The sequence below is a fragment of the Manacus candei genome, unplaced genomic scaffold, assembly GCF_025592945.1.
Source record: "Manacus candei isolate 608988 ecotype Guabito, Panama unplaced genomic scaffold, ASM2559294v1 h1tg000050l, whole genome shotgun sequence".
In the NCBI taxonomy this organism is placed as follows: domain Eukaryota; kingdom Metazoa; phylum Chordata; class Aves; order Passeriformes; family Pipridae; genus Manacus; species Manacus candei.
The window spans coordinates 30,847,408-30,855,202 of NW_026138098.1; the positions used below are offsets into that span (position 1 = coordinate 30,847,408).

General features: G+C 48.7%; 1 long non-coding RNA gene across 1 annotated transcript; it reads right to left on the reverse strand.

Annotated features, from left to right (window-relative positions):
• Nucleotides 1-3,997: 3,997 nt before the first annotated feature.
• LOC127476837 (uncharacterized) lies at nucleotides 3,998-7,727 on the reverse strand. Its single transcript, XR_007906739.1, has 3 exons — nucleotides 6,348-7,727; nucleotides 5,152-5,353; nucleotides 3,998-5,049 (listed from the first exon to the last, which is right to left on the reverse strand). It is a non-coding gene; the product is annotated as an uncharacterized LOC127476837 (long non-coding RNA).
• Nucleotides 7,728-7,795: the final 68 nt, after the last annotated feature.

Sequence of the window (7,795 nt, forward strand, 5' to 3'; positions counted from 1 at the left end):
GCCGGATCAGTCGGCTCCCTCCTCACACAAGGCAGCATTTGTGAGAGCAATAAACAAAGAGGTCACATCAAATACCTACGGGACACAGACCATGGCAGCAAAGCTCCTTCACCTGACCCTGTGGCCTAGGTCTAACCACGGCAGGGGAGGGAGGACCAGGGAGAAAAACAACTCCTGTGGCCGCTTGTGCCGTGGTGAAATGAAGCCTTCAACAGCATCTTCTCCGTACCCGCCCTGCTGCAGGCGAAAGCGACGCCGAAGGTGGTTTGCTGCGGACGCCCCTTCGCAGCCCCACAAGTGCCCAGGTGTGAGCCCTCACGGCGCCCAGCTGCGACCCGCACACCCGGGTGCGGTGCCAGGTAGGCACGGCGGAGCCTCAGCCTCCGTCCCGCGAGCACATCGCTGCTTCACGACCGAGGTGTGAAACACCCGCAAGGCAGACACGCGAAGCGCATGCACGCACCAGGGCCTCGAACCGCCTCATTCCCGGCACGGAGGGGAGGTGTTACCGTGGGGTCGCGTGTTGTTTTGGGAGACGTTTCTGCCATCGGGAGGGGCAGAGCAGCGCGGCTCTCCCGGCCGAGCAGGGGCTGGGAAAGGCGCTCCTGGCTCCAGCCCTGGGGCTGGGGGGCAGAACCGCCCCGCTTCCCTCCAGACGGGCCGCCGTCGGGGCCGCCGCTCGCAGCCCGGGAGCGGCGAGGAGGAGGAGGGAGAGAAAAGGAAGAAAAACAGAAGGAGCTGCGGGCACCGCACCGCCGCTGTCCCCCCGCCCGAGGGCTGCGCGCTCACCTGGTCCCTGCCGGCCCGTCCCGCGGGACGCGAGGAGGAGGAGGAGGAGGAGGAGGAGGAAGAGGAGGAGGCCATGTTGCAGCGCTCCCGGGCTCCGCTCCTCACCTCTCCCAGCTGTCCCGGGCTCGCCCCCACCGGCGGGCGGTCCCGTCCCGCTCCGCCGCCGCCCCCGCAGGTGGAGCCGATCCCAGCGGGGCCGCTCCTCCCGCGGCGGGCCGGGCACGCTCGGCCCCGTCCCGCCCTGCGGCTGGAGCCGGGAGCTCCGGAGGTGCCACAAGGCGGGGGCAGCGCCTCGCGGTCCGCCCCGCTGGAAAACCGGGAGGGCGGCTGCTACCGGAGGGCTCCAGAGGGCCGGGAAGCCCCCCCAGACACCTGCCCCGCGGCTCACCTGGACACGGCGGGCTACGGGCGGCCGCGGCCGCTCCGCTCTGCCCGCGGAGGATGCGGGGCGGGGAGAGCAGCTCAAGTTTGTTAAACAAAAATAGAGAAGCCGACCCAGTCCTCTCACTGGGCGCCTGAGAATTCCGTGCCGCAGTTAAAGGCTTCCCACCGGCCTTCCATCATGAGTACTACAGGTGTAGTGTGTTTACTGTAATGCAAATTCAAAATCGCTCACACGTGTGGAGCAGCGGGAGGATGGACAGAGGGAGCTGCTCCCGTGGATAGCGATTAGCTGATACTCCCTGAGCCTGGGCGTGAGTCAGTGCCCGATTTTCTCCCCCAGCCCCAGCTGAGGGCTGTGCAAACATCACACGTTAACTGCTGTGTTGGCCAAACCAGCAATTAATTCTGATTGTACTTTTCCTTAGTTTAAAAAACACTTTAATCAATCTCAGTAAAGGGTGTTTTATCACAGCGCTTGAAATTGTGAAAGTATTGTAAAACCAATTAAGATGGGTTAGTTTTGACTTAAATTACTTTATCTCATCACCTTACTTTTCCTTCCCTCTCACAGATCTGTTTTGGTGCATCAGCCTATTTTCCTGTTTTAATTAGAACTTGATTTGCCCATTAGCAGTGGTGAAACACACAAAAAAATGCTATTAAGCACTAATTTACCTAGAAATATTGCTGATAACAGCTTAATCCAGTTACTTATCCTGTCATAGGCCTTAGTGCTGTACTTGCAATTTACAAAGCACCTACCCAGCTGTATAAACTGTCTATAGGTTTTTATACATCCTTAGATACTGTGTAACTAATTGCTTATCGCTCCCTCTCTAATGTGTAAACTTTTTTCTTTGTGTATAGAGCCAAATAAAAATATTTAACCAAAGGCCTTGGCTGTATGGAGAAGGTAATTCCTCATAATATTTTTATCCCTCTTGTTTTGGATGTGACTCATTTCCTCAGCCCACTCAGGAAAAAAGGATCACGATAGAAAAAAGCAAGTGAAGCAAGGCTGGTCATGTTCACTGATGAGAGTGGCAATTAGCAGCTCTGTGGCTGGGTCACACACTATTTTTATACAACTCCTGTACCATACCATCACTGCATACCACCTTCCATCACTCTTTGGGGAGGAAAATTATAAAGACTTAAATGGAATTTGAAGACTGTAAAAGAAAATAGCGCCTTAAGGAAAAAAAATAATTTTTTACTTGAAACGAAAAGTGTGTTTTAAGTCTACTCTTACAATTAATGGGAAGAGGAATTTTTAAACAAATTCAAGTGTAATGTGTACATGTAAATCCAGATTTCATTTCCCCAGGCTTACATACCTCACTTGTCTCATTTACACTCCCACCTGAAAGACTATAGCTTCTCTTTTGGCAGCTGGAATGATACCTGGAGGGAAAGAAAAGTTAACTTCCCTTACTTCAGGAAAGGTTTCAATTCAGGCTTTCCTGACAAAAGTTTAGAATTTAAATGTGCTGTTGCAGTGCATTTGATCTGATCAAGCACAGTAACAGGTGGTTGTTGTAAGACAAAAAAGGATAAACAGGTAAAACCTGAGGCAAGTGGAGAGTATAGTTGTATAGAAATGAAACAGCTATAACAGGAAACAGATTTTTGGTGTAACTGAATCCATGTGAGGAAGGTTGCTGATAGAGTTATATTGCCATACTGACAGGGCCTGACATTTGTACTCGGCCTCGGGGATTTGGGCTTGTGGTTGCCACGTTCCCTGCAGGGATATGCTATCCAGCCCTCCACACCTACCTCAAAAACAACCTCCTCCAGCCACTAGGAATTTCTCACCTGCATCCAGGCTGAGGGAGCTCCAAATGTAACTCTGAATGCACTTCTCCTGCTCTCATGCGTCCAAACACCAGTTCAAAAGCAGTTTATTTGGTTCTGCCATTTTTCTTCTTGGATTGTAAGCCAAATGAAATGCAAAAACTTAAATAAGGAACTAGCCACCTTTTCCTACAGTTAGTTTTGCTGGGGTCAGGAGTGAAAGCTTTGCCCAACTGAAGTTAATGGGAGTTTTGCCAATGACTTTGGTGGAGCCTGGCTTTTTGCCCAGATGTTCTAGAGAAACAAAAGGCGCTTCCCCCCCCCCCTTTTTACTTTCCCCCTGTTTTGATATATGTGCCCTGTTCACCTTGCTTGTTTAATTACAATTATTAAAATCAAATCCAGGTTGGGTATTTGTAGGTATTTCTCTAGAGGTTTGTATGAAACCTGCTGTGAGTCCCACGGTGAAGGAAGATCTGCAGTGACAGTGAAGTGTTCCCTACTGTGGGACAGGAGTTTGGCAAAGTCAGAGCTGGGGGGAGGTTTCAGTCCTTACATCCAGCAGTCACACATGTTTCAACCACTGGAAGCCACCCCCAATTAGCTCAGCAGGGACTCTGTGCATCCCTCCACTCCTTCCCACAAGGTCCTTGCCGCTCCACACCCTCTGCTCGTTCTGCTTTGGGTGCTACTGCAAAGTTCATGGTAACACTTCCCCTGACTGCAAATTCAGCCGAGCTTTCCTCCAGGAAGATACAAATCCACTAATAACCACCACAGTGACAGCTCCTTCTATCTACAATCTCATTGCTTGAAATGAAGGGGTGGTTTATCATATTTTCATTATTGCAATCATATCAATATTTGGGGTTTTTAGATAAAGTGGTTTGGTGCATATTAGAAAAAAAATACTTAAAGATAATTTCAACCTAAATTCAAGTGCTTTAAATGCATTTAAAATATTTATATTCATGCTTTCAGGAGACATTGATAATTTAATTCTTTTTTCTTAGCAACTTCCATTCTTTTGCTCTATTTTCAAACAGTTCTCAGGAGCTTTTTGCCTTCTGGCATCTTGTCAAAATACTAATACAGAACAAGAGCAGCAGAGGAGCTCTCTGTGTTTCATGATGGTGGGAACTATCCTGCATAACAAGAGATTTAATGGGTTAAATGTATCACCTGAGATATACATTAAAGACTATTATCCCTCTGACATTATCTTGCATTCCTAAAAGCTATTACATTTTTCCTACAGTACTTTTGCATTTGCCATACTAACAAAAGCATCTTTGGTTTTTAATAAACGTTAAAAGAAGACAATCAATGTTTGTATTTATCTGCTTTTGAGCACAGTGAACACAACCCATTTTAGATACCCTCATTAGTATTCACCAACCAGTTGACCTTTTTTTAGTCGCATCATTATGTAAAAGACAGAATACACTTTCTCTCTTCCTTACAGTGATTTTGTTGCTGAGGAGAATATAATTAAAATACAAAAGACAAGACGATATTGACTCTTGCAGCTGCCCTCTGCTCAGCAGAGAAGGAGTTGTTCAGAGTATTACACTGGGTTCTTAGCCATGAATACAACTGTAATACTATAATCCGAGCTCGGCATTGTCGGTCTGATCCTGTGTGCCTTGCACAAGCAGTGCTGCAGTTCAAGCAAGGGGAAGTTCTGGATGCCAAATAGGTTTCAATACATGTACCCCTTGGTCATTTATATCAAGAAAATTAATTTAACATCCTGTTGTCAAGGTAGACCTAGATTCCTTTGCTTGTTCACCTCGTTCGCCAGTTTTTCCTTGTTTTTGCGCTTGGATGACCTAGGTTTGTGCTGTAAAGAGGAGCAGCAGTCCTAGGGATTCCCACATCCATCTACCTCCATCCATGTCAGCAGGTTCACTGCTACTGTTCCTTCAAGCAGAACAGCAAATCCCTTCCAACACAAAAGTCACTACAAATGTAGTTGTATGGCTTGTCTCAAGCAGTATCATCAGCTCCTGCCACGTCCAAAGCAATGATCAAGAGGGATAAGCACTATCCAGCCGGAAAGGAGACGTGGTTTGTGTCCTAAAGATACACAGAGAGCAGCGGGAGGGAGGAAAATGCAGAGTAAGCAGAACTGTCAGACTGATATTTGACAAATCAATGCCATGACAGGTTTGTACTTACATGCACTCTGCCTCATAAGCAAGGTAGCTTGGAGTCTCCTCACGTGTGAAATAGAAGTAAGGTTATCAGGCTCCTCAGTAAGAGAGCTGTTCTCCTTCAGCCAGCTTTCCTTCTGGTGCCCCCTGGTCTTCCCCACTCAGAGCTCAACAGAAACAGCAGTCTGAGTACAACTAAGAAACATCTGCATATATTTAAACTGAAGCTGGTCAAAAATAGAAAAAAGATGTCACTTTCAAGGAAATTCAGATCAGTGTATTCAGTACTTTCAGGCACAGTATGTTTCACATATAAATAGAATCTGTATATATCTTAATATAACATACCAATTTATAGTACTGAATATTCATGATACTGCAACACCACCACAATCCCACCAAATTAACTGGAGTTACCGTATGTCTGGGATTTCCCAGACATGTTTTTTTTTTTTCTCTGAAGGAAAAGGTGGACTTTGGTCACCTTCCTAAGGTCCCTGGACAAGGACTAGTCCAGCAGCAGTAGCTCCAGTCCTGTGCTGGCTATAGAAAGCAATTCCCCCAAAGCTGCAGAGCACCCTGATGGCACTGCTGGGTGCAGAGCCAGGCCTGAGGGACATGTCCCACACTCTGCCTGAGCTGTGCAGATGATCCACGTGCACTGCTGATCCCAGCCTGTCCTGGCTGCACTGGACTTGTTACACACAGAGGGAAGAGATTCTCTGTGACTGTACAGGGTAGAGCATGTTGGGCCCTTTCTCTACAAACTGCACGAGATGTGAGGCCGTGTTTCCATATGGAATTTGCCAGAGATACAAAAGCCCTGTTCTAGGCAGGTAAAATCCCCAGCAAGTGGTGGAAATACATGATTCAAGTTAAACAGAAACATGCAAGCGTGGGCACCATATGAGGCAAAAATTTGCAGAAGAGAAGGGAAAGTGGAGGGGCTTTACCCCAAAACATGGTCAGGAGGAGGAGCTGGACAAGCTGCCTCTCGCCTTTGCCATGGGGTAGGGGTGAGAAGTAGGAAGTGTACTATAAACAGAATATAAACTATATTCCTGCCTGCTGTAATCACCCTCCCAAAGAAATGCTTTAAGGGAGAAGCTGAACATTTTTTGCAGCAGCAGCCTGCCCTGCTTACATTTAAGACAAGCAACAAAGCCATCTTTCAAGAAGGATGTAAACCAGTGCAATGAAGTAATTAAAAAATGCAGATACATTAGCAGTGTGGAGTGGTGCCTGTGTCTCAGGGACCTGTGTCTCAGGGACTGCAGGTTTCCTCAGGAGGGTGTTGGCCCAGGACTGTCAGTGCTGATGGGAACCAGGTGCCAGAGTGGGTCAGCAGCATCACAGAATCCACAGTGCAACTGTCCTGTAGAGAAAGACCTATAAAACTAGAAGCACATTAACTTTGCTAATCTATTTAGCGTTTAAGTTTCTCAGTAACACAATTTTGTAATGTTTGGAATAGTATTTTCCCCGGCTTTTCTTTAATACATATGTAGCGCAGCACTATTTCCCTGGGTACCAATGGATGGAGGTCACAGCTGGCAGAACACTCCCTGAGCAGAACCCCCAGGTGCCTCTCCCGTTGTGTCCCCGACCCTTCTTTCAGAAGCTGTGATAGCACAGGGACTAATTGTCCTTAATCGGGGAGCAGGGATACAGAACTTTAATTTCCCTACAGACATATGTCCCGGCTTTTGGGGAATTAAGTTATCCAGTGGCCTTTTATTAGTGTCTATGCTTTAAAAGCAGCTTCAAAGGCCACAGCAGCACTTCACAGATCAGCACCCGTGCAGCCAGAAATAATGAATTTATGCTCTGGCCGGCCATGGCATCCAAATGTAACAGACTTGATTAAAAGGAGCAGCTGCAGCCAAAGCTTAGCCTGGTCCAAACACAATTATGCTCCCCAGACCATGCCAACAGCCTAATGTGTTATTCCAGCAGCAATCAGGGTCCAGCAGGGAGCTACAAAGTTGATCAAGGGACTGGAGAATCTCTCTCGAGAAAAAAGACTGAGGGAGCTGGGCCTGTTCAGCCTCAAGAAGAGACAACTGAGAGGGGAGCTCATCAACTGTATCAGTGTATGAAGATGGGATGCTTGGAGGATGGAGCAGGCTCTGCTTGGTGGTTCCCAGCAACAGGACACGAAGCAACGGCAGAAACTGATGTCCCACCTGAACATGAGGAAGAACTTCCTTACTGTGCAGTGACCGAGCACTGGAGCAGATTGCCCAGAGAGGCTGTGAAGTCTCTCTCCCTGGAGATACTCCAGAATTGGCTGGACACAATTCTGTGCTGTGTGCTCTGGAATGACCCTGCTAGAGCAGGGAGGTGGGACCAGATGACCCACGCGGTCCCTCCCAGCCTGCCCCATGTTTGTAATTGTGTGACTGGGACCAGTCCGACCCTTCGCGCCGTCCCAGCTCCCCCGCGTCCCCGTCCGGGGGGACACGGGGCTTCGGCCTACTTTGAACCGCCCGCCCGCCCGCGCCGTCAGCTGTGCCTCGCGAACCAAGAGAACGCCTGACGCATCCTTAGTTTGCCGCGCCCGGCCACGCCCGATTTTTCTTCTTCTCCCCCCCCAGCGGCGGCCGAAAGCCGCCCTTGCAGTCTCGCTTTGGCGCGGGGCGCACCGATTGGTCGGTTTGAACGGTGGC